Source organism: Tamandua tetradactyla, chromosome 7 (assembly GCF_023851605.1).
Source record: "Tamandua tetradactyla isolate mTamTet1 chromosome 7, mTamTet1.pri, whole genome shotgun sequence".
In the NCBI taxonomy this organism is placed as follows: domain Eukaryota; kingdom Metazoa; phylum Chordata; class Mammalia; order Pilosa; family Myrmecophagidae; genus Tamandua; species Tamandua tetradactyla.
Window position 1 is genome coordinate 123,037,826 of NC_135333.1, and position 26,960 is coordinate 123,064,785.

The 26,960-nt window shown below is 37.4% G+C and overlaps 1 long non-coding RNA gene across 1 annotated transcript in view; it reads right to left on the reverse strand.

The window, feature by feature from the left end:
- LOC143642519 (uncharacterized) overlaps positions 1-26,960 on the reverse strand; it is a 38,902-nt gene that overhangs the window by 8,117 nt on the left and 3,825 nt on the right. The gene's annotated exons all lie outside the window — the stretch shown is intronic.

Consider the following 26,960-nt stretch of genomic DNA (forward strand, 5'->3'; position numbering starts at 1 on the left):
AATAAACATGAGTAATTTAACACCCCTGGTTGTTTTTTGCAGACTTCTTTTGCCTTGCTTTCTGCTTGGAGGGAAAGGAGTCTCCTTGCAGTATGCCATACCAACTACTCAACAGTTCAGGAAGTGAACAGGGGAAAATGGAGGGGAAGCCAAACAAGGGTGCTCAAGTTATTTCTGGAGGAGAACAAAGAGTTTTCGGTCTAGAATGGGAAGTGGATGTCCCTGTGGGGAGTACCTACAGGAAGGAAAGACACCCCAGCTTGCCTATCCATCCAAAACAAAGATTCATCCAACACTTTTTGAGCACCCACTATGTGAAAACATATATTTAAGGAGGGGTGCATGGGTGGTTCAGTGGTAGAATGCTTACCTTTCATGTGGGAAACCCGGGTTTGATTCCCAGACCATCACCCAAAAAAACAAAACGTATATTTAAGGAGCTGTAAGTTACAGAAACATAAGTGATGATGATAATAGTTTTTGCCATTTCTTGAGCATCTCATAAATGCCAAATACTATACCAAGTATTTATTTAATTGTGGAAACAACCTGCAAAAGAGTGATCATCATTACTGGTGAAGAAATAAAAGCTCATGACTGGATAAATAACTGGTCCAAGGGGTGCTTGAGTCCAAAAGCCTGTGCCTGTCCCTGGCATAAAGCCAGGGAATGCAGCCAATGACAACCCTTCCTTCCTCCAGGCTATAAAAATCCAAAGAAAAGCCAAGGTAGAAACATTGACTTTGCTCTTTTTTCTTTTTCTTTATTAGAGAAATTGTACGTTTACAGAGCAATCATACAAAATATAGAATTCCCATATACTACCCTGTTATTAACACCTTGCATTGGTGTGGAACATTTGTTACAATCTATGAAAGCACATTTTTATAACTGCACTATTAACTATAGGCCCATGATTTAACTTAGGGTTCATTGTATAGTATAGCTCTATGGATTTTTTTAGAAAAATTTTATTCTGTTACCATATATACAACCTAACATTTCCCCTTTTAACCACATTCAGAAATACATTTCACTACTGTTAATTATGTTCACAATGTTGTACTATCATCACCACCGTCCATTACCAAAACAGTTCCATCATTCCAAATAGGAAGCCTGTACATTTTTTTAAGCAGTTTTATTCACATACCATACAATCAACCCAGAACTCTGTACATTTTAAGCTTTAACTTCCTATTCCTTATCCCACCCACTCTTTGGTAACCTATATTCAGGATTCTGATTCTAAGAGCTTGCTTATTCCAATTGTTTTATGTCGGTGAGATCCTACAATATTTGTCCTTCGAATGGTTTATTTCACTCAACATGATGTCTTCAAGGTTCATCCATGTTGTTGCATACATCAGGACTTCATTCATTTTTATGGCTGTATAATATTCCATTTTGTAGATACACTTGAATCCATTCTTCAGTTGATGGGCACTTGGGTTGCTGATTCTGTCTTATCTCTTATTAGGCAGAATGAAATACTAGTGGTCAATGAGAGGGAGGGATAAGGGGTATGGGATGTATGAGTTTTTCTTTTTTCCAGAATTAAGCAAATGTTCTAAAATGATCATGGTGATGAATACACACTATATGATGATATTGTGAGTCACTGATTATATACTATGTATGGATTGCATGTGTATGAAGATTTCTCAATAAAAATATTTTTTTTCAATTTTTTTTATTAATTCAAGAAAAAAAAGAAATTAACACAACATTTAGAAATCATTCCATTCTACATATGCAATCAGTAATTCTTAACATCATCACATAGATGCATGATCATCATTTCTTAGTACATTTGCATCGATTTAGGAAAAGAACTAGCAAAACAACAGAAAACGATATAGAATGTTAATATAGAGAAAAAATAAAAATAATAATAGTAAAAAAAGACACAAACAGACAAACAAAAAAAAACCTATAGCTCAGATGCAGCTTCATTCAGTGTTTTTACATGATTATAAAAATATTTTTTAAAAAAGAAAAGAGGGTGGGCCACGGTGGCTCAGCAGGCAAGAATGCTTGCCTGCCATGCCCAAGGACCTGGGTTCGATTTCGGGTGCCTGCCCATGTAGAAAAAAAAAAAAAAGAAATCTTAACTATTTGCTGTCCCCTTAACTCTGAATTCTTTTTATCCTCTCCCTCACTGCCATTCCGTATGTTATGTGCCTTATGTTTGCTATAACACAACCTTGAAATGAAAAGTGGAGGCACTCCCATACAAAGTCTATCAATTTCCATGCCCCATTGCTGATATGATCAAAAGCTGGGGGATTTCTTTTTTTTTAAACTTTTTTTTATTAATTAAAAAAATTAACAAACAAAACATTAAGATATCATTCCATTCTACATATACAATCAGTAATTCTTAATATCATCACATAGTTGCATATTCATAATTTCTTAGTACATTTGCATCGATTTAGAAAAAGAAATAAAAAGACAACAGAAAAAGAAATAAAATGATAATAAAGAAAAAAAAGACTATGCATACCATACCCCTTACCCCTCGCTTTCATTTACCACTAGCATTTCAAACTGAATTTATTTTAACATTTGTTCCCCCTATTATTTATTTTTATTCCATATGTTCTACTCTTCTGTTGATATAGTAGCTAAAAGGAGCATCAGACATAAGGTTTTCACATTCGCAGAGTCTCATTGTGAAAGCTATATCATTGTTCAATCATCATCAAGAAACATGGCTACTGGAACACAGCTCTACATTTTCAGACAATTCCCTCCAGCCTCTCCACTACATCTTGAACAACAAGGTGATATCTACTTAATGCGTAAGAATAACCTCCAGGATAACCTCTCAACTCTGTTTGGAATCTCTCAGCCATTGACACTTAGTCTCATTTCACTCTTCCCCCTTTTGGTCGAGAAGGTTCTCTCAATCCCTTGATGTTAATTCTCAAGCTGGGGGATTTCTGCCTGATGTGCTCAAATGACCAATTCCTGAGACACCAGGGTTTCAAAGAGAGAAAAAGTTTATTGCTACGTGAGAAATAGGAGAGTGAATGACCTTTCAGCCTAAAAGCCTGCATTCCCAAACTGCAGTAACTCTGATGGGTTTTGTGTTTTTTTTCTCTTTTTAACATGTTTTTATTGTGAAATTTAACAGATACAAAAAACCAATAAATTTTGAAGTTCATTGTAACAAGCAGTTATAGATCAGATTTCAGAGTCTGGTATGGGTTACAGTTCCACAATTTCAGGTTTTTCCTTCTAGCTACTCAATGACACTGGAAACTAAAATAAATATCAGTATGATTCAGCAGACAGACTCCTTTATTAAATTTTTTTGTTATAACTCCTCCTTTTCCTTTTTTAAAAATTTATGAAACATAACCACATACAAACACAAACATTCTTATCATATAATCATTCCATTCTTGTTATATAACTCACAATATCATCACATAGTTGTATATTCATCACCATGATCATTTCCTAGAACATTTACATCAATTCAGAAAAGGAAATAAAAAGAAAACAGAAAAAAAATTCATACATGCCATACCCCTTGCCTTGCTCTTTCACTGATCACTAGCATTTCAATCTACTAAATTTATTTAAACAATTGTTCCCCTATTAATTTATTTATTTTTAATCCATATGTTTTACTCATCTGCCCACACTGCACCTAAAAGGAGCATCAGACACAAGGCTCTCACAACTACACAGTCACACTGCGACAGCAATATCTCATACAATTATCTTTAAGAAACATGGCCACCGGAGCACAGCTCCACATTTTTCACACAGTTCCCTCCAGCCTCTCCATTACATCTTCCTGCCCCCCCCCCGCCAGGAAGTAAGTTTTATTAGTCTATGACTATAGGGTTCAGCTGAGTACCTCTGACAGTCTGAGCCCCCAACAGAGGTTGTTGTTTTTTTAATTTTAAAATTAAAAAATATATAACAAACAACTGCAAACATTCCTAACTTATGATCATTCCGTTCTACATATATAATCAGTAATTCACAATATCATCACATAGCTGCATATTCATCATGATCATTTCTTAGAACATTTGCATCAATTCAGAAAAAGAAATAAAAAGAAAACAGAAAAAAATTCATACATAACATACCCCTCACCCCTCCCTTTCATTGATCCCTAGCATTTCAATCTAACTTTATTTTAAGATTTGTTCCCCCTATTATTTATTTTTATTCCATATGTTTTACTTGTCTGTTGATAAGGTACATAAAAGAAGCATCACGCACAGGTTTCACAATCACACAGTCACAGTTTGACAGCTGTATATACAATCATCTTCAAGAAACATGGCTACTGGAACACAGCTCTACATTTTAAGGCAGTTCCCTCCAGCCTCTCCATTATATCTTGACTAACAAGGTGATATCTATTTAATGTGTGTTCTAATTTGCTAGCTGCCGGAATACAACACACCAGAGACGGATTGGCTTTTAATAAAAGGGGATTTATTTTGTTAGTTCTTCAGAGGAAAGGCAGCTAACTTTCCACTGAGGTTCTTTCTTACATGGGAAGGCACAGGATGGTCTCTGCTGGCCTTCTCTCCAGGTCCCCTGGGTTCCAAAAACTTTCGCCAGGGTGACTTCTTTCTGCATCTTCCAAGGCCTGGGCTGAGCTGCGAGTGCTGAGATGAAGAATGCCAAGCTGCTTAGGCTGTGCTACTTGCGCTCTCTCATTTAAGCACCAGCCAATTAAGTCAAAGGTCACTCATTGCAGCAGACACGCCTCCTAGCCCACTGTGGATGTAATTAGAACAGATGAGGTTCATGTACCATTGGCTTATGTCCGCAGCAACAGAACTAGGTACGTTCACCTGGCCAAGTCGACAACTGAATCTAACTACCACAATGTGTAAGAATAACTTCCAGGAAAACCTCTCCATTCCGTGTGGAATCTGTCAGCCACTGACTTTATTTTTGTCTCATTTCGCTCTTCCCACTTTTGGTTGAGAAGATTTTCACAATCCTTTGATGTTGAGTTCCTGCTCATTCTAGGATTTCTGTCCTATGCTACCAGGAAGTCATGTCCCACGTAGAGAGGGGGAAGGCAGTGAGTTTGCTTGCTGTGTCGGCCAAGAGAGGCCACATCTGAGCAACAGAAGAGGTTCTCTTGGGGGTGACTCTTTGGCCTAATTTTAGGTAGGCTTAGCCTATCCTTTGCGGGATTAAGTTTCATATGAACAAACCCCAAGATTGAGGGCTCAGCCTATTGCTTTGGTTGTCCCCACTGTTTGTGAGAACATCAAGAATTCTCCACCTGGGGAAGTTCAATTTTTCCTCTTTCTCACCATTCCCCCAAGGGGACTTCACAAATACTTTTTTATTCACTGTTCAAATCACTCTGGGATTTATCAGGGCATCACTCTGGACAAACCTACAAAATCTCATGCCCTACTCAAGGTTCCAAGTACTATGGTGTTCAATTAAGCTGTCCACATAAGTTATATTAGGAAATGCACTAGTTGAAATATAAATTTTGTACCAAATAAACATTATTTTATTTTTTTTTATTTTTTATTAATTAAAAAAAATTACAAGAAACACAAACATTCCCAACACATACACTCAGCAATTCACAATATCATCACATAGTTGCATATTCATCATCATGATCATTTTCCAGAACATTAGCATCAATTCAGAAAAAGAAATAAAAAGACTACAGAAAAATATAACAAACAGAAAAAAAAAATTTACAGGCCATACCCCTTACTGATCCCTTTCATTGATCACTAGCATTTCAAACTAAATCTATTTTAACATTTGTTCCCCCTATTATTTATTTTTATTCCATATGTTCCTCTCATCTGTTGACAAGGTAGATAAAAGGAGCATCAGACACAAGGTTTTCACAATCACACAGTCATATTTTGAAAGCTATATCATTATAAAATCATCATCAAGAAACATGGCTACTGGACCACAGCTCTACATTTTCAGGCAGTTCCCTCCAGCCTCTCCATTACATCTTGGATAACAAGGTGATATCTACTTAATGCATAAGAATAACCTCCAGGATAACCTCTCGACTCTGGAATCTCTCAGCCAAAATAAATATTTCTTGCTTTAGTCTCACACATAAGTTAAAGTTTCAAAATATTAATTACCATCTATTTTCAACACTGCAGTATTGACATTCCTTCCTCATGCAAAAACTTTTTTAAATTTGTACATTTAGTCACTATCATTATACACTCTAGGCATTCCCCATCTCAGTCTCTATTGTCCATCTTTCCTTCTGATTTCATTTGTGCCCCCAGGACTCCTCCCTCTATCATTCTCACATTCAGCTTCACTCAGTGGTCTAACATTATTGTATTACAGTTAGGTAGTATTGTGCTATCCATTTCTGAATTTTTACAATCAGTCCTGTTGCACAATCTGTATCCTTTCAGCTCCAATTACCCAAATCTACCCTATTTCTATCTCCTGATGGTCTCTGTTACCAGCAGAAATTCCCTAAGTTCATTCACTAATGTCAGTTCATATCAGTGAGAGCATACAGTATTTGTCCTTTTGTTTCTGGCTAATTTCATTCAGCATAATGTCCTTAAGGTCCATCCATGTTGTTACATACTTCATAACTTTATTCTGTCTTACAGCTGCATAATATTCCATCATATGTATATACCACAGCTTGCTTAGCCACTTGTCTGTTGATGGACATTTGGACTGTTTCCATCTCTTCGCAATTGTAAATAATGCTGCTATTAACATTGGTGTGCAAATGTCCATTTGTGTCCTTGCCCTCATTTACTCTGAGTAGATACCTAGCAATGGTATTGCTGGGTCATACGGCAATTCTATACTTAGTCCTGAGGACCCACCAGACTGCCTTCCACAGTGGTTGTACCATTTGACATTTCTACCAACAGGGGATAAGTGTGACTCTTTCTCTGCATCCTCTCCAGCATTTGTCATTCTCTGTTTTATTGATAATGGCCATTCTGGTGGGTGTGAGATATCATCATCATTGTGGTTTCAATTTGCATTTCTCTAATAGCCAGGGAAGTTGAGTATCTTTTCATGTTGCCTTTGGCCATTTGTATTTCCTCTTCTGAGAACTGTCTGTTCGTGTCTTTTGCCCATTTTGTAATAGGGTTGTCTGTCTTTTTGTTGTTGAGTTGAACAATCTCTTTACATATTCTGGATACTAGCCCTTTATCTGATAGGTTGTTTCCAAATATTGCCTCCCATTGTGTAGGCTGTCTTTTTACTTTCTTGATGAAGCTCTTTGATGCACAAAAGTGTTTAATTTTGAGGAGTTCCCATTTATTTACTTATTTCTTCAAAGCTCATGCTTTGGGTGTAAGGTCTAGGAAATCACCTCCTATTACAGGATTTATAAGATATTTCCATACCTTTTCTTTTAACCATTTTATAGTCTTAGATCTAATGTTTAGGTTTTTGATCCATTTTGAGTTATTTTTTGTATAGGGTATAAGAAATGGATCCTCTTTCATTCTTTTGCATGTGGATATCCAGTTCTCTAGGCACCATTTATTGAAGAGACTGTTCTGTCCCAGGTGAATTGGCTTGACTGCCTTATCAAAGATCAACTGTCCATAGTGAGAGGGTCTATATCTGAACACTCTATTCGACTCCATTGGTCAGTATATCTGAACACTCTATTCGATTCCATTGGTCAGTATATTTATCTTTATGCCAGTACCATGCTGTTTTGACCTCTGTAGCTTCATAATTCGCCTGAATTCAGGTAGCGTGAGAGCTCTACCTGAGTTCATTTTTCTTTCTCAGGATATTTTTAGCTATTTGAGGCACCCTGCCCTTCCAGATAAGTTTGGTTATTGGTTTCTCTATTTCTGAAAAGTAAGTTTTTGGGATTTTAATTGATATTGCATTGAATCTGTAAATCAATTTAGTTAAAATTGACATCTTAACTATATCTAGTCTTCCAATCCATGAACACAGTTTGCCCTTCCATTTATTTAGGTCTTCTGTGATTTCTTTTAACAATTTCTTGTAGTTTTCTTTGTATAGGTCTTTTGTCTCTTCAGTTAAGTTTATTCCTAAATATTTTATTCTTTTGGTTGCAATTGTAAATGGAATTTTTTTTCATGATTTCCCCCTCAGATTGTTCATTACTAGTGTATAGAAACACTACAGATTTTTGAGTGTTAATCTTGTAATCTGCCACTTTGCTATACTCATTTATTAGCTGTAGTAGTTTTACTGTGGATTTTTCAGGGTTTTTGACATATAGTATCATATCATCTGCAAACAGTGATAGTTTTACTTTTCCTTTCCAATTTTGATGCCTTGTATTTCTTTTTCTTGTCTCATTGCTCTGGCTAGAACTTCCACACAATGTTGAATAACAATGGTGATAGTGGACATCCTTGTCTTGTTCCTGATCTTAGAGGGAAAGTTTTCAGTTTTTTCCCATTGAGGATGGTGTTAACTGTGGATTTTTCATATATTCTCTTCATCGTGTTGAGGAAGTTCCCTTCTATTCCTATTCTTCAAAGTGTTTTCAACAGGAAAGGATGTTGGATTTTGCCAAATGCATTTTCTGCATCAATCGAGATGATCACGTGTTTCTTCTGCTTTGATCTGTTGATATGGTGTATTACATTAATTGATTTTCTTATGTTGAAAAATCCTTGTATACCTGGGATGAACCCTATTTGGTCATGGTGTATAATTCTTTTAATGTGCTGCTGGATTTGATTTGCAAGAATTTTGTTGAGGATTTTTGCAACTATATTCATTAGAGAGATTGGTCTGCAGTTTTCTTTTCTTATAATATCTTTGTCCGGCTTTGGTATGAGGGTGATGTTGGCTTCATTGAATGAGATAGGTAGCTTTCCCTCCTCTTCAATTTTTTTGAAGAGTTTGAGCAGGATTGGTACTAATTCTTTCTGGAATGTTTGGTAGAATTCACATGTGAAGCCGTCTGGTCCTGGACTTTTCTTTTGGGGGAGCTTCTTAATGACTGATTCAATTTCTTTACTTGTGATTGGTTTGTAGAGATCATCTATTTCTTCTTGAGTCAATGTTGGTTGCTCATGCCTTTCTAGGGACGAAGTTATCCATTTCATCTACAGTGTCGAGTTTATTAGCATAAAGTTGTTCACAGTATCCTCTGATTACTTCCTTTATTTCTGTGGGGTCAGTGGTTATGTCTCCTCTTCCATTTCTGATTTTATTTATTTGCATCCTCTCTCTTCTTCCTTTTGTCAACCTCGCTAAGGGTCCATCAATCTTACTGATTTTCTCATAGAACCAACTTCTGGTTTTGTTGATTATCTTGATTGTTTTCATGTTCTCAATTTCATTTATTTCTGCTCTAATCTTCATTATTTCTTCCCTTTTGCTTGCTTTGGGGTTAGTTTGCTGTTCTTTCTCTAGTTCTTCCAAGTGGGCAGTTAATTCCTTGATTTTTGCTTTCTTCTTTTTTGATATAGGCATTTAGGGCAATAAATTTCCCTCTTAGCACTGCCTTTGCTGCATCCCATAAATTTTGATATGTCATGTTTTCATTTTCATTTGCCTCGAGGTATTTACTGATTTCTCTTGTAATTTCTTCCTTGACCCACTGATTGTTTAAGAGTGTGTTGTTGAGCCTCCATATATTTGTGAATTTTCTGGCACTCCGCCTATTATTGGTTTCCAACTTCATTCCTTTATGATCTGAGAATGTGTTTTGTATGATTTCAATCTTTTTAAATTTATCCAGATTTGCTTTGTGGCCCAGCATATGGTCTATCCTTGAGAATGATCCATGAGCACTTGAGAAAAAGATATATCCCTGCTGTTGTGGGGTGTAATGTTCTATAAATGTCTGTTAAGTCTAACTCATTTATTTTATCATTCAAATTCTCTGTTTCTTTATTGATCCTCTGCCTAGATGTTCTGTCCATTGATGAGAGTGGGGAATTGAAATCTCTAACTATTATGGTAGATGTGTCTATTTCTCTTTTCAGTGTTTGCCTCCTGTATTTTGGAGCATTCTGGCTCAGTGCATTAATATTTATGATTCTTATGTCTTCTTGTTGAAGTGTTCCTGTTATTAATACATAGTGTCCTTCTTTGTCTCTTTTGACTGTTTTACTTTGAAGTCTAATTTGTTGGACATTAGTATAGCTACTCCTGCATGTAGATGGGTCCTGTTTTTTAATCCATTCTGCCAGTCTATGTCTTTTCATTGGGGAGTTTAATTCATTAACATTTAGCATTATTACTGTATGGGCAGTACTTTCTTCTACCATTTTGCCTTTTGGATTTTATACATCATATCTAATTTTTCTCCTTTTTACCTTTACTGATAGTCTTCATCTCTACACTCTTCTCCACACCACGCTCTTCTGTTTTCCCCTATCTGTTTCTAGTGTCCCCTTTGGTATTTCTTGCTGAGCCAGTCTCTTGGACACAAAATCTCTCAGTGAATTTTTGTCTGCAAATGTTTTAATTTCCCTCTCATTTTTGAAGGACAATTTTGCTGGATATAGAATTCTTGGTTGGCATGTTTGTCTTTTAGTAACTTAAATACACCATCCCACTGTCTTCCCACTTCCATGGTTTCTGCTGAAAAATCTATGCATAGCCTTATTGGGCTTCCCCTGCTTTTCTCTCGCTGCTTTCAAGATTCTTTCTCTTTGACATCTGATATTCTGATTAGTAAGTGTCTTGGAGTATGTCTATTTGGATCTATTCTGTTTGGGGTATGCTGCACTTCTTGGATCTGTAATTTTAAGTCTTTTATAAGGGCTGGAATATTTTCAGTGATCATTTCCTCCATTAGTTTTTCTCCTCCTTTTCCCTTCTCTATTCATGTGCTTCATGTTGTCATTCAACTCCTTGAGTGTCTGCTCATATTTTTCCATTATTTTCCCTATATATTTCTTTTGCTTGTCAGATTTCAGATGTCCCATCCTCCAGTTAATTAGAACCCTAACTTCTGCCTCTTGAAATCTAACATTGTCGGTTTCCTTTTTTTTTTTTCTTCATTTCTTCTACTGTGACTTTCATTCCCATAAGTTCTGTGATGTTTTTTCAGACTTTCGATTTCTTCCTTTTGTTCATTCCTTGCCTTCTTTATATCCTCCCTCAATTCACTGATTTGATTTTTTATGAGGTTTTCCATGTCTGTTCGAACATTCTGAATTAATTGTTTCAACTCCTGTATCTCATTTGAATTGTTAGTTTGTTCCTTTGACTGGGCCATATCTTCAATTTTCCTAGTATGATTTGTTATTTTTTGTTGGTGTCTAGGCATTTAATTACCTTAATTAGTTTATTCTGGAGATTGTTTTCACTTTTTTTTTACCTAGGATTTTCTTGCTGTATGATTTTGTTGTCTATCTGTTCTTTGACATTCAGTTCAGCTTATTCTACTCCTGTAGCTTAGGTTTTGTTTAACAGATCAGAAATTTTCAGTTCTTATTTTTTTATTTCTTGCCCTGCCTGTATGGTGCCTTTCCCCCCCTTTAGGAGGGTCTACTTAGGTATTATAGACCCCAGCCAGATTTTCTCAGACCAAACTGGCCTCCACTCAGGAGGAAAGAGTCACCTTCATCAGTTTTCCCTGAGGGTGAGACCCAGCAGTTTGAAAGACTTTCCTATGAAGTCTCTGAACTCTGTGTTTTTCCTATCCTGCCCAGTATGTGGCACTTTTCTGCCTGCAGGTCCCACCAGCATAATATGATGTGGTACTTTTAACTTCAGCAGACTCTTCCTGCTGGGGGCGTGATTGAGACAGAGGTGAAGTTGTAGGCTGGCTTTAATGGCTTCTCTTTTCCAGATGCTGGGGTCAGAATTCCTTGAGGGAGGGATTCCACCTGAGCTGGGCCCCACCTCTCTCCCAGGGAAGGCACAGGCTGCAGACAAATACTCAAACAAGCTCAATTCTGCCTATGTCTGGGGCAGCTGGAGCCTGAGAAGCCCTGTAGCTATATCCAAACAGTAATCAAGCTGTAAAAACACAGCCACAAAAAAGAAAAAGAAAAATCCTTTTCAGAGCAGGACCCCCATTCCTTAGGTTTGCCAATCAAGAGCTTAAGTTGGTACATTGCTCTGTGTATCTCCAGGTCATATGTGCCCCCTCCTTTCCTTCAGGGCCCAGACCTTTCTGAATCCAAAAACACTTCTGTTTTTTTTCTTTTTTCTTTCTCCATCAGCCTTGCCCCCTCTACACCAGGGCAAAAACCAATGACCTCTGCTTTTACTTTTTGAGGTTCAGCTGAGTTGGGGGGCCTATTTTTAGTAGCCAGAATTAATTAATTAATTCCACAATTGGAGCTTGGTTGTGCTCAGCCCCTGCTGCTGGTACACTCTTCTCTTTCCTTTCCTCTCTGGGGGAGGTGTGCAGGCAGCCGTGGTTTGGGGAACTCATGGTTCTGGGTGGGCTCGCAGCCAGTTCAGTTGGTCCAGACTGGGGTACACTGTGTATTCGATCAATGATGTTACCCCAGCAGTTGTTCTGTATTGTTCCTGGCCATTTATAGGCTGCTCTCAGGACGAACTAAATCCCACACCTCACTAAGCTGCCATCTTGGCTCTCTCTCTCCTCCTTTTCCTTTGATCCTTCTCCAAGATTTAGAGTATTTGGGTTATACCCATTCTAACTTTTTCATGTTGGAAAAAGCTGTCAATAATATGGGATGGGGGATGGAACTAGTTGATGTTCTTGGAGAGGTGAGCCTCTTTGGGTTTCAGGACTTATCTGGCCTAAGAACCATCTGGAGGTTGTAGGTTTCTGGAAAATAACCTTAGTGTATGAAACTTTTGTAGAATCCCAGATAAAGCCCTAGGTACTCTTCAGAGTTAACAGGGATGGTTTGGGTTTGGGTTTGGCAAACCATGGTAATCAGCAATATCTAGCTGAAGCTTGTGTAAGAGTAGCATCCAGAATAGCCTCTCAACTCTATTTGAACTCAGCCACTGATACCTTATTTTGTTATATTTCCTTTCCCCCTTTTTGTTAGGAAGGCGTTACAGATCCCACAGTGCCAGGGCCAGGCTCCTCCGTGGGAGTCATGTCCCACATTGTCAGGGAGACTTTTACTCCTGGATGTCATGTACCACATAGTAGGGAGGATAATGATTTTCCTTGCAGAGTTGGGCTTAGAGAAAAAAGGGCCACATCTGATAGGTTTTATAGTATCAAAAGACAGGCAGGTTTTAGGATAATCAATACAATGGCTTGAGATGACGAAGTTAGAGATGATCTAATTACACAGCATGGGAAGACTGATATATGCTATTATGCATGATATCAGGTGGGCTAATTTTGTTTTGATCTATCTTTGTCTAGTAAGATAGTTTAGGGATTAGGCTGGGTTCATTCTCAGCTGACTCAAGTTCTTTCATTAATAAACGTTAGGGGCTGTCTTTTGTGATTATAAGACTAAAGTTGAAAAACAGGATAAGATAAGGGGGTACAGGTGGGGCCAGTCAAAAGATTTTTACAATTCCAAGATAAAGGTTATATAATCATTATCAAAGATTAAGGCAATTAAGTAATTTCAGGTACTTCCTTCTGGCTATTCTAATATACTAAAAAGTAAGAAGATCATCTATAATGACTCAATACTCATAATTATTTGTAAATTCTTAATTTCTTGGTTACAATTCCCCCTTCTGCTTTTGTTCTTGAGGAATATCTGGACAACAACCGTTCTAACTTCTTCATGCTGAAAAGGGGTGTCAACATTATGGGGTAGAGGAATGAAATTGGTTGTCATTCTTGGAGAGACTGGTTTCTCTGGGTTTCAGGGCTTAATTGGCATAAGAACAATCCAGAGGCTTTAAATGTCTGAAAAGTAAACTTAATAAGTAAAACTCTTACAGTCTTCGATAGAGCCAAGGGTCTTCTTTAGGGTTTTCAGGACATTATTGCTTGTGGCTTGGCATACTGTGGTATATTCAGGTTGGGCTGAAGTATGTATATCCTCTAGCAGGATCTCTTCACTGTATTTGAAATCTCTTAGCCACTGAAACTTTATTTTGTTTTATTTCTTTCCCACCTTTTGGTCAAGAAAGAATTGCCAATCCCACAGTGCCAGGGTAGGGCTCATCCCTCGGAGTTCTGTCCCATGTTGTCAGAGAGATTTATACCCTTGGAAGTCATGCCCCACACAGGGGGTAGGTAGTGAGTTGATTTGCAGAGTTTGGCTTAGAGAGAGGCCATATGTGAACAATGAAAGAGGTTCTCTGGGGGTGACTCCTAGGTATTAATTATAAGTAGGCTTATCTTTGCCATTACAAAAATAAGTTTCATAAGGGCAAGCCTCAATATCAAGGGATTGGCTTATTAAATTATAAGTCCCTATTACTTGAGAGAATAGCTGGAGTTCTCCAAACCCAGAAGCTTAATAGTTCCACACTTTCTTTCCCCAGTCCCTCAAGGACCTTTGCAAATATTTTTTCCATTTTCTGCCCAAAAAATTCTGAAATGCATCAGGGTATTATATCAATCTGTACGGAATGCCCAGATTCATTCTTTATTCTATATGTCAATTAAAGCTGAATTAGGTTGTTTAAATAAACTGAGCCTAAAGGTTAAATCAGATAGTGTGCTACTGAAAATTTAAATTTTGGACAAAATAAATCTCTTCTCCTTTGGTCTCATACAGAAATTAAAGTCTCAAAATACAGACAATATCATCTTTTATCCTGTGTTCTGATTTACCTTAGTCTTGACCAGATCAGCTACATTCACATCCCTAATTGAAGTCTAATCTCTATTTACCTTCTTTAACAGTTGCTCTATGGAGTAACATTGCTTTTTAAAGTATTTTCAGAGCTAGAGAACTCTGAATTTGAGCCTCAGGTGTCACCCAGATACTCAAAGTCGCAGGGAGTTACCAGGTTATACACAAAGAACAAAGCATCTCAGAATTCAGAAATAACAGTTAAAACTCTCAGGAATAAATATGATTGCTGTAAGACCTTATAATCTGGGCCCTAATTTTCTTTTCTTTTTTTTTTTTTTTTAACTTTTTTCATTAATTAAAAAAATTAACAAACAAAACATTAAGATATCATTCCATTCTACATGTACAATCAGTAAATCTTAATATCATCACATAGTTGCATAGTCATCATTTCTTAGAACATTTGCATCGATTTAGAAAAAAAAATAAAAAGACAACAGAAAAAGAAATAAAACGATAACAGAGAAAAAAAAATTATACATACCATACCCCTTACCTCTTGCTTTCATTTACCACTAGCATTTCAAACTAAATTTAACATTTGTTCCCCCTATTATTTATTTTTATTCCATATGTTCTACACTTCTGTTGATATAGTAGCTAAAAGGAGCATCAGACACAAGGTTTTCACATTCACAGAGTCTCATTGTGAAAGCTATATCATTGTTCAATCATCATCAAGAAACATGGCTACTGGAACACAGCTCTACATTTTTAGGCAGTTCCCTCCAGCCTCTCCACTACATCTTGAACAACAAGGTGATATCTACTTAATGCGTAAGAATAACCTCCAGGATAACCTCTCAACTCTGTTTGGAATCTCTCAGCCATTGACACTTGGTCTCATTTCACTCTTCCCCCTTTGGTCGAGAAGGTTCTCTCAATCCCTTGATGTTAATTCTCAGCTCATTCTAGGGTTTTTGTCAGTCCCTTGATGCTGAGTCTCAGCTCATTCCAGGATCTCTGTCCCACGTTGCCAGGAAGGTCCACACCCCTGGGAGTCATGTCCCACGCAGAGAGAGGGAGGGTGGTGAGACTGCTCGTCATGTTGGCTGGAGAGAGAGGCCACATCTGAGCAACAAAAGAGGCTCTCTTGGGGGTGACTCTTAGGCCTAAATTTTAAGTAGACTTGACCTATCCTTTGTGGGGTTAAGTTTCATGTTTCATATGAACAAACCCCAAGACTGGGGGCTCAGCCTATAGCTTTGGTTGTCCACACTACTTGTGAGAATATCAAGAATTCAACTTGGGGAAGTTGAATTTCTCCCCACTCTCACCATTCCCCGAGGGGGCTTGCAAATACTTTTCCAGTCACTGATCAAATCACTCTGGGATTCATCGGGGCATCACTCTGGACAAACCAACAAAATCTCATGTCCTACCTGAGATTCCAGGTACTTATGACATTCAGTCAAACTATCTACATGAGTTATCTTAGGAAATGCTCTAGTCAAAATAACAAACATTTTTTGCTTTAGTCTCACACATAAGGTGACATTTTAAAATATTAATTACCATCTATTTTCAGCTCGCTGCAATAATGACATACCTTTATTCTTCATCATGCAAAAACATTTTAAAATTTGTACATTGTACATTTCACTATTATTATACACTCTAGGCATTCCTAGATTATACCATCTCGATCTTTACCATCTATCTTTCTTTCTGATTTCATTTATGTCCCCAGCCCTCCTCCCTCTATCATTCTCACATGTAGCTTCATTCAGTGTTTTAACATAATTACATTACAGTTAGGTAGTATTGTGCTGTCCATTTCTGAGTTTTTGTATCCAGTCCTGTTGCACAGTCTGTATCCCTTCAACTCCAATCACCCAATATCTCACCCTATTTCTATCTCCTGATGGTCTCTGTTACCAAGGAGATATTCCAAGTTTATTCACTAATGTCAGTTCATATCAGTGAGACCATACAGTATTTGTCCTTTTGTTTCTGGCTAATCACACTCAGCATAATATCCTTAAGGTCCATTCATGTTGTTACATACTTCATAACTTTATTCTGTCTTACAGCTGCATAATATTCCATCTTATGTAAATGTCACAGTGTGTTTAGTCAACTCTCTGTTGATGGACATTTGGGCTGTTTCCATCTCTTGGTAATTGTTAATCATGCTGCTATAGACATTGGTGTGTAAATGTCCATTTGTGTCCTTGGCCTCGTGTCCTTTGAGTAGAGACTGCATATAGATGGGTCCTGTTTTTTAATCCATTCTGTCAGACTATGTCTTTTGATTGGAGAGTTTAATCCATTAACATTCAGTGTTATTACTGCATGGGTAGTACTTTCTTCTACTATTTTGCCTTCTGGATTTTATATGTCATATCTAATTTTCCTTCTTTTTACCTTTACTCATAGTCTTCCTTTCTACACTCTTCTCCACACCTCTCTCTTCTGTCTTCGTATCTGTCTCTAGTGTTCCCTTTAGTATTTCTTGCAGAGTTGGTCTCTTGGTCACAAATTCTCTCAGTGATTTTTTGTCTGAAAATGTTTTAAATTCTCCCTCATTTTTGAAGGACAATTTTGCTGCATATAGAATTCTTGGTTGGCAGTTTTTCTCTTTTAATAATTTAAATATATCATCCCACTGTCTTCTCACCTCCATGGTTTCTGCTGAGAGATCTGCGCATAGTCTTATTGGGCTTCCCTTGTATGTGATGGATTGCTTTTCTCTTGCTGCTTTCAAGATCCTTTCTTTCTCTTTGACTTCTGAAATTCTGATGATTAAATGTCTTGGAGAATGTCTATTTGGATCTATTCTCTTTGGGGTACGCTGCACTTCTTGGATCTGTAATTTTAAGTCTTTCGTAAGAGTTGGGAAATTTTCAGTGATAATTTCCTCCATTAGTTTTTCTCCTCCTTTTCTCTTCTCTTCTCCTTCTGGGACACCCACAACATGTATATTCATACGCTTCATATTGCCTTCCAATTCCCTGAGTCCCTGCTCATATTTTTCCATTTTTCTTCCTATAGTTTCTCTTTCTTGTCAGATTTCAGATGTTCTGTCCTCCAGTTTTGAAATCCTGTGTTCTGTCTCTCGAAATCTACCATTGTAGGTTTCCATTGTTTTTTTCATCTCTTCTACTGTGTCTTTCATTCCCATAAGTTCTGTGATTTGTTTTTTCAGACTTTCAGTTTCTTCTTTTTGTTCTTTCCTTGCCTTCTTTATATCCTCCCTCAGTTTATTGATTTGGTTTTTGATGAGGTTTTCCATGTCTGTTCGTACATTCTGAATTAATTGTTTCAGCTGCTATATGTCATTTAAATTGTTGGTTTGTTCCTTTGACTGGGCCATATCTTCAATTTTCCTAATGTGGTTTGTTTTTTTTGCTGGCGTCTAGGCATTTAATTATCATAATTAGTTTATTCTGGAGATTGCGCTCACTTCTTTTATCTAGGGTTTTCTTGCTGGATGAATTTGTTGTCTATCTGTTCTTTGACATTCTGTTCAGCTTTATCTGGACCTTTAGCTTAAGTTTTGTTTAACAGAGGAGAATTTTTCAGTTCTTGTTTTCTTGTTTCTTGCCCTGCTTGTATGGTGCCTTTCCCTCCTACACACTTAGGAGGGTCTACTTAGATATTATTGACCCCAGCCAGATTTTCCCAGACCAAACTGGCCTCCTATCAGGAGGAAAGAGTCACCTGCATCAGTTTTCCCTGAGGGTGAGACCCAACAGGTTGAAAGACTTTCCTGTGAAGTCTCTGGACTCTGTTTTTCTTATCCTGCCCTGTGTGTGGTGCTTGTCTGACTGCAGGTCCCACCAGCATAAGATGATGTGGTACCTTTAACTTTGGCAGACTCTCCCTGCTGGGGGTGTGGTGGAGACAGAGGAGAGGTTGTAGGTTGGTTTTAATGGCTTCAAATTACCAAGCCCTGGTGTCAGAATTCCTTGATGGAGGGATTCCACCTGAGTTGGGCTTCACCCCTCCCCTGGGAAAGGCCCAGGCTAAGGACAAGCCCCCAAAAGAGCTCACTTCTGCCTATGCCTGGGGCAGTTGCAGCCTGAAAAGTCCTGCCACTATATCCAGAGGCAGTCAAACCTTTGTAGATACACAGCCACAAAAACCTCTGTTTCCTTCTTTTTTTTTCCCCCTTTTTCTGTCAGTCCTGCCCCCTTGGCGCCGGGGCAAAAATGAGCAACCTCTGCTTTGATCAGGTTCACCTTAGCCAGGGGGCCTATTTTTAGTAGTCAAATTTGTTAATTAGTTCCACAGTTGGCGTATGATTGTGCCCAGTCCCTGCTGCTGGTAAAGTCCTTTCCTTTCCCCTCTGGGAAGCGGCCTGTGGGGCAGGGGCGCTGGCCGCCCTAGCTTTGGGAACTCACGGTTCGGGGTGGTGCTCGCAGCCGGTCCAGCTGGTCCAGACTGGGGTACGCTGTGTGTCTGGTCACTACCGTGGCTCCAGGAGCTGTTCTGTACTGTTTCTGGTTATTTAGTAGTTGTTCTGGAGGACGAACTAAAACGTGCATGTTGTTAAGCCGCCATCTTGACCCGGAAGTCCCCAATTTTCTTATAAGCATTTTCTAAATGAAGCTATTACCAGAAATAAAAACACTTGACAACCGACTTATACTGGTGTCATCAACCACAAATCATAGCAAAAGTGTTATCCTGTTTTACTTTTACACATTTACCAGGATTATGCTAATTAATAGAACATAATTTATATACTTGACTTGGTTCTCTTTTAATGTCCCTTTTCGTTGAAGATGAAGTTCTGACTTGTAGCTGAACACATGCACTTTTTTTTTTAACTTTTTTTATTGTATAATATAACACATATACAAAGCAAAGAAAGTAAAGACATAGTTTTCAAAGACTCTTCAACAAGTAGTTATGGGACAGATCCCAGAGTGTGTCTTGGGCTACGATACCATCCTCTCAGATTTCTCCTTCTAGCTGCTCCAGAATACAGGTGGTTAGAAGGAATACATATTTTTTATCATCATAATCAGCTTTTCCCCCCACTTTTTGTGAAAAACAACATATATACAAAAAAAGCAATAAATTTCAAAGCACAGCACAACAATGACCACATACACTTTCAGAGAAGCATTAGAGGAAAGTAATATAACTGACAGGGAAATCTGGTCTTTTCCATGATCTCTAACATACTTTTAAGAATAACTAAAGCCATGACTAACAACTGTTACTGTTGTCTAACATCATACAGATCAGTATCAGGATATAACATGGACAGTGAGAACACTGTCAAGTCTTTAGGAATTTATACAATCTCTAAATATATGAATAACATATCACCACACAGATTTAACTAACAGAAGTTTAGAAAAATCCCTTTTTAATGATTATAACACTCCCTATGGAATATATTAAACTAACTACTTTAGCACCTTACTTTCATAAGGTGAAAAAACAAATCCTCTGCAACAGTTTGAAATAAAAAGATATCCTTTAAGGTTTGATTTTTAGAGGGCAAAAGTTTTGGGTTCCAACATTTGTTCTAGTTTGCTAGCTGCCAGAATGCAACACGCCAGAGATGGACTGGCTTTAATAAAAGGGGATTTATTTCATTAGTTCTTCAGAGGAAAGGCAGCTAACTTTCAACTGAGGTTCTTTCTTACGTGGGAAGGCACAGGTGATCTCTGCTGGCCTTCTCTCTGGCCTCTGGGTTCCAACAACTTTCCCTGAGGTGATTTCTTTCTGTGTTTCCAAAGGCCAGGGCTGAGATGCGAGTGCTGAGATGAGGTATACTGAGCTGCTTGGGCTGTGCTATGTTGAGTCTCTCACTTAAGCAGCAGCCAATTAGATCAAACATCATTCATTACAGCAGGCATGCCTCCAAGCCAACTGCAGATGTAATCAACAACAGATGAGGTTCACATGCCATTGGCTCATGTCCACAGCAATAGAACTAAGCACCTTCACCTAGCCAAGTTGACACCTGAATCTAACTACCACATGTCCACCCCTTGTCAACCTGGCAATTACACTCATCACCTTAAACAATATTCAAGTGCAAAAAATTCTCTTCTAGCCATGAACCTATGAATCTCAAAACAATTATCTGCCCCAGTATGCAAAGGAGGACATTCACAGGATACAGGTTTTCATTTCCATAGGGAGAAATTGGAAGGAACACAAATGTAAAACCTGCAGGGCAAACACCATGGGATTTCAAAATCTGAAAGTCATTTATCCTTTGGCTTTAGAAAGTGGCAGTCCCACCCTTTCCAAGGGCCTATGCAGTGGCCCACCTCTTTCCAAATCAACCTCGGGGAACACTGAGGAAACCACCTTTTTCTCAGCCCCACTCTCTCCAGGCATTGGGACCACACCTGGGCTCTCTGTCATTTCCGGGACACATGCTCAACCCCTCCATCTGGTGGTAACCAGGCTCTCCCCAGTCCCCAAGGAGCATGCTATCCCTTCTCAAAGGCCTGAGGCGGCACAACTCTTCCACTGCAACAAGATGGGATCATCCTCTGCCCTCAGCGCAAACTCACCCTCTCCATGTATATGGGTGGGTCAACTCTGCTGGCCAAGGTTTCTTGGCTTCAGACCTGAGCTTCCATGATTCTCACTCTGCAAACTCCAATTTTTCCCTTTTATATCCCCCTTCGTCCAGATTGGCAGTGGTTTCATTTACACCAACGGTGTCTTCAAGCACTCCAGGATTTCTCCATCATTCTCTTCACAGTTCCTCCAAAATCGTCCCCTTATCCATTTAAAAAGCCATTCCAACATGTTTGGTATTTGCAAACAACAGCAGCACCCCACTCCTGGTACCAAAATCTGTTCTAGTTTGCTAGCTGCCAGAATGCAACATGCCAGAGATGGATTGGCTTTTAATAAAAAGGGATTTATTTCATTGCCTTCAGAGGAAAGGCAGCTAACTTTCAACTGAGGTTCTTCCTTATGTGGGAAGGCACAGGGTGATCTCTGCCAGTCTTCTCTCCAGGTCTCTGGGTTCCAACAACTTTCCCCGAGGTAATTTCTTTCTGTATCTCCAAAGGCCAGGGCTGAGATGTGAGTGCTGAGATGAGGTATGCTGAGCTGCTTGGGCTGTGCTATGTTGAGTCTCTCATTTAAGCACCAGCCAATTAAATCAAACATCATTCTTGGCAGCAGGCATGTCTCCTAGCCAACTGCAGATGTAATCAACAACAGATGAGGTTCACAAGCCATTGACTCATGTCCACAGCAATAGAACTAAGCAGCTTCACCTAGTCAAGTTGACACCTGAATCTAACTACCACAACATTGTTAAACAGGAAAATGCATTACTGTGAAACAATATTTGGTTTCTTATTTAACCAACGTGACAATGAAAAGTAAAATACAAGTTAAACCATAAGTACATGGAATCTTGAATAGAGTATGAGGTTTCAATGGTTTGTCCAGGTTAGTGTGATGCCCTGAAAAAGCCCAGAGTGATTTGGACCGTGAATAGAAAATAATTTGCAAAGTCCCCTTGGGGGAATGGGGAGGAAGGGGAAAATATTCAACTTCTCTCTTTGGAGAATTTCTGATATTCTCATAAGCAGTTGGGACAATCAAATCAATAGGCTGAGCCCTTGATCTTGGGGTTTGCCCCTATGAATCTTATTCCTGTAATGGATGGGCTAAGCCTACTTAAAATTAGGCCTAGGGGGTGCAAGCATAGTTTAATGGTAGAATTTGCACCTGCCCATTTGGGAGAACCGGGTTTGATTCCTGGTCCATGCATTTCCCAAAAAACAAATAAGCAATAAAACAAAAACTAAACAACCAACCAAAAATATTCAACAAATGGTGCTGTAATAACGGGATACTCACATGGAAAATAATGAAATGTGAGCCCGCCACACAGTGTACCAAAAAAAAAAAAAAAAAAAACCCTAAGTGTCAGAGAACCTCTTTTGTTGCTCTGATGTGGCCTCATTCCTAAGCCGACACAAGAAGTGAACTCACTGCCCTCCCCCCATGAGGGACATGACTCCCAGGGATATAAATCTCCCTGGCAGCACAGGACAGAAATCCGGGGATGACCCAGCTTCAAGGGACTGAGAAAACTTTGACTAAAAGGGGAAAGAGAGAAATGAGAAAAAAAAAATGTTAGTGGCTGAGAAATTTTAAACAGAGTCGAGAGTTTATCCTGGAGGTTACTCTTATGCATTATATAGATATTTCCTTTTTAGTTTATGGTATACTGGAGTGGCTAGAGGGAAGCACCTGAAACTGTAGAGCTATGTTCTAATAGCCTTGTTTCTTGAAGATGACTGCATAATAAAATAGCTTTACAATGTGACTATGTGATTGTGAAAACCTTGTGTCTGATGTACCTTTTTCTACGGTATGGACAGAAAGTAAAAAATATGGATAAAAAATAAACAAATAATAGGGGGAACAAAGGTTAAAATAAGTTGAGTAGATTGAAATACTAGTGGTCAATGAGAAGGAGGGGCTGGAGATATGGCATATGTGAGTTTTTTCTTTTTTTGTAAGAAGAACTTGCACTTCATTTCATACCTTTCTACATGGGATTAATTTTTTCCATGTGTACATATAACTATTATTCTTAAAAGAAAAAGTACAAAAATTTATCTTTTTATAGACAAGCTAACCACTAATCTTCATTCTGACTTCTAAAAAATGGGCTATTTATAAATGGCATAAACAATCATAATTTGTTACTGTCAGTAAGCATTTGAATCAAATAAGAAATTTCCCTTGATATTCCATGACCCATTTTGAACTTTGCCATGAATTCGCTGAGAGCACTTAATCACTATTTGAGAAGTACTTTTATATAGTATGAAATTCTCTTTTAGGCCTGCAAATGTGGGCATTTGCATTTTACTTTTAAAATATACCTGTTTTTACCTAAAATTTTTTTGACATATATGAAAGATCCCCAAATTATCCAGAGCCAAATAAAAGGCACATTAGTGGCTGCTTGTAACATAACAAGTTCTTTTTTCATTTTAAGTTCTTTTTCTGGAGTGATGCAAATATTTTAAAAAGTGATCATGGTGATGAATGTACAACTATGTAGTGATATTTTGAGCCACTGACTGTACACCATGTATGGAATGTTTTTATGTTAAGAATTTTTGGGCGGTGCAATGGTGGCTCCATGGCAAAAATTCTTGCCTGCCAAGCTGGAGACCTGGGTTTGACTCCCGGAGCCTGCCCATGTTAAAAAAAGAAGAAGAAGAAGAAGAATGTTTGAATGTTTGTATGTTGTTTTATCAATAAAAATATTTTTTTAAAAAAGGAGTTATATGATTATAAGAAAATGACCTAATCCCTTTAAAAGTGAGAATATTTGTTTCCTAAAATAAAGGACCAGAAGGTCAAGATAAACATCAATAAGGATATCATTCTGATATTACATAGAATATATATATAAGAATTGTCTTAAAAACAGAATACTCTGAAAGCGAGGGGTAAGGGGTATGGTAGGTATAATTTTTTTTTTCTTTTCTGTTTTCATTTTATTTATTTTTTTACTGTATTTTTATTTCTTTTTCTGAATGGATGCAAATGTTCTAAGAAATGATGAATATGCAACTAAATGATGATAGCGTGAATTACTGATTATGTTAATTTTTATTTCTTGTTAATTTTTTTAATTAATAAATAAATTTAAGAAAACAATACTCAAATGATTAAGAAAAACTTTTTATAACTTTTCATTAAGAGAGGACCATCAATCCACATTTTTTTTATTAATTAAAAAAATTAACTCACACAACATTTAGAAATCATTCCATTAATCCACATTATTTTAACAGAGAAAAATAAACACTAATTTGTGTGAACACATAGTTTGACACAAAAACTCTTAAAAATATTATAAACAAGCCTATCAAATTTTTGATCAGCATTGACAATGACAAACAGAATTCACTTCCACAACTTTCCACATTCCCCGAGGCTTTGTTCTACATTTTCAAGGACTAAACTAAACTCTTTTACTTAACAAAGCATATCCTGTATGCTTTACATCCCCACACACTTTAAGTTACTAAATAAATCTTTGATACTGCCTTTAAATACCCTACAAAACATAATTATTCTTAAAATTTGTCAAAATAACTTAATTTCATCAAACACAAACTTACATTTTTCACCGTCTAAAAGATCTGGTAGATATAATGCTAAGTTATTTTATCAGTAATTTAGGGAGACTATACCCCAGTACAATAAAATTGTTCGGTTCAAAACTTAATATAAATATTCCTTCTAGCCTCCAATGTTTTAGAGCAGCTAGAAGGAAAAATCTGAGATGACGGAATGGTAGCCCATGACAAACTCTGGGACTGTCCTGTAACTAGTTGTTGAAGAGTTATTTGGAAACTATTGCGCTTTCCTTTCTTTGCATTGTATATATGTTATGTTACATAATTTAAAAGTTTTAAAAAACAAAAAAAAGTTAATATAAAAACAGGAGTAGGACTAGAATTTGTCACTGCATTTTTCACACCTGTATTTGCATTTTTTCTATTGGAGGTTAAAAAAATTTCTTTGTTTTCATAACATTCTGAAATTATAAACAACTTGAAAAGTATACTGACTATCAAGCTTTGGGAAAGATGCTTGGGGAATAAAGACAATTCTTTAATCTGGCCCAAGCCTAAATCCAAGAAAACCTTTTCATAGTTCTCAAGGACATTTTCCTTTACTTAATGAAATTTGGCAATTAGCTTTTATTCAACTACCCTTATCCCAAGGCTGTTTATACTTAAATAATGGTTTGTTTATTGCAGTTATTGTTGCAAAGGCATTATTGGGGAAAAATTTTAAATGGGGAATTCTCTTAGGACAAACATTGTAATCAAGAAATTAAGAATTAACAAATGATTATGATTACTGAATCATTAGATAGATATTTTTCTATCTATAGGCAGAGAAGTTAATACCTGAAATTACTGAAACTCAACTAGTCTTCAACCTTGTTTAAACTTACTATTATAATGGTTATTAAAGCCTAGCCTTAACCCTGTTTAAGTTACTATTCTAACGGTCATTCTAGCCTAGACTCAGCTCTGTTTGTACTTTATATTGCTATAGTAACAATTCCATCTCCTCTTGCTTGAATCCATAAAAACCCTGAACTCCTTAGACTGGGGAGACAGACTTTTGGGCTATCTGAGCTCCTGTTTCATGCTCAACATTAAATGCTTTCACTCTTTGAAACCAGGTGCCAATTCATGACTTACTTGCACCAGAGAATCCACCACTTTTGTTTGGTAGCAACATGGCCCATTCCACAACATTTCCCCTGTGCCTATCGTTTCTAATTTTCAGGGCCAGTAGAAGAACTCGAAACTAACCTCCTCCATCTTTCTGCACCCAATCCTTCCCCAATTGCTGCCTTCCCTGGTTCATTATTAAACGGCAAGGTTTAAGAGGCTCTGGGGGCAAGGATAGGCGAGATGAAAAGAATAAGACCTGGTTTGCTGTATTTGGTTTTGAAAGTTTTATGGGAGAGGAGTGGGATTTAAGTCCCCTAAGGTGGTCTCAGTATTGATGAGAGTTCCTATGCCCTTCTTTTAATTGTTTCTAATTATTAGATCTATTTGGCCTAAAGCTGTAACCTGGACAATTGGGAAAGTCTTTGCTGTTTCCTGAGGCAGCCTTCTGCTGCCTTTGGGAAATATTAGGAGGTGGTTTCTTTCCCATGTACAGATTTGTTTATAATAAATACAAGTACTAAGGCCTTGAACCTTGGTGCCTAGAGGGATTTTTTTTTCCCACTTTTTCTCTGGGACTCCAAGAGTATTTATTTATACAAACACATACACATACACTTATTTATCTTTAAGCAATTCAAATAGAGAGCTGTAAGGATTTTTTGTTACTTTGCTATTACCATCCAGAGGTATGAAAATGTAAATTAAACAAGCAGACTGACACAAAAAGAAAGTTAGACAAACAAAAAAAAACCCCAGAAACGCAGAAATATAATTTTGTGTTTTGAGAAAGACAAATAAAGGACTGAATATACATCAGTTCATCCCATTTCCATTCTCTCTTGTAGAACAACTTCAACTGTAATACTCTGTCATTTTCTATAGAACCATTTTTAGGCTATTTTTCTACTGATTTAAAATCATACTGAGGCTAAACTGTGTTACAGAAATAAACTATTTTTTTGTTTTCTCATAGGTTCATAACTAAAATCTCTAAATTTTTCAAAATACAGCCCATTCGAGTAAGCTATTAGAATTATAATTTCCTATTTTAAAGAATTTCAGTAATCAGTAAGTAATTAGGAACACTTGAGCAATA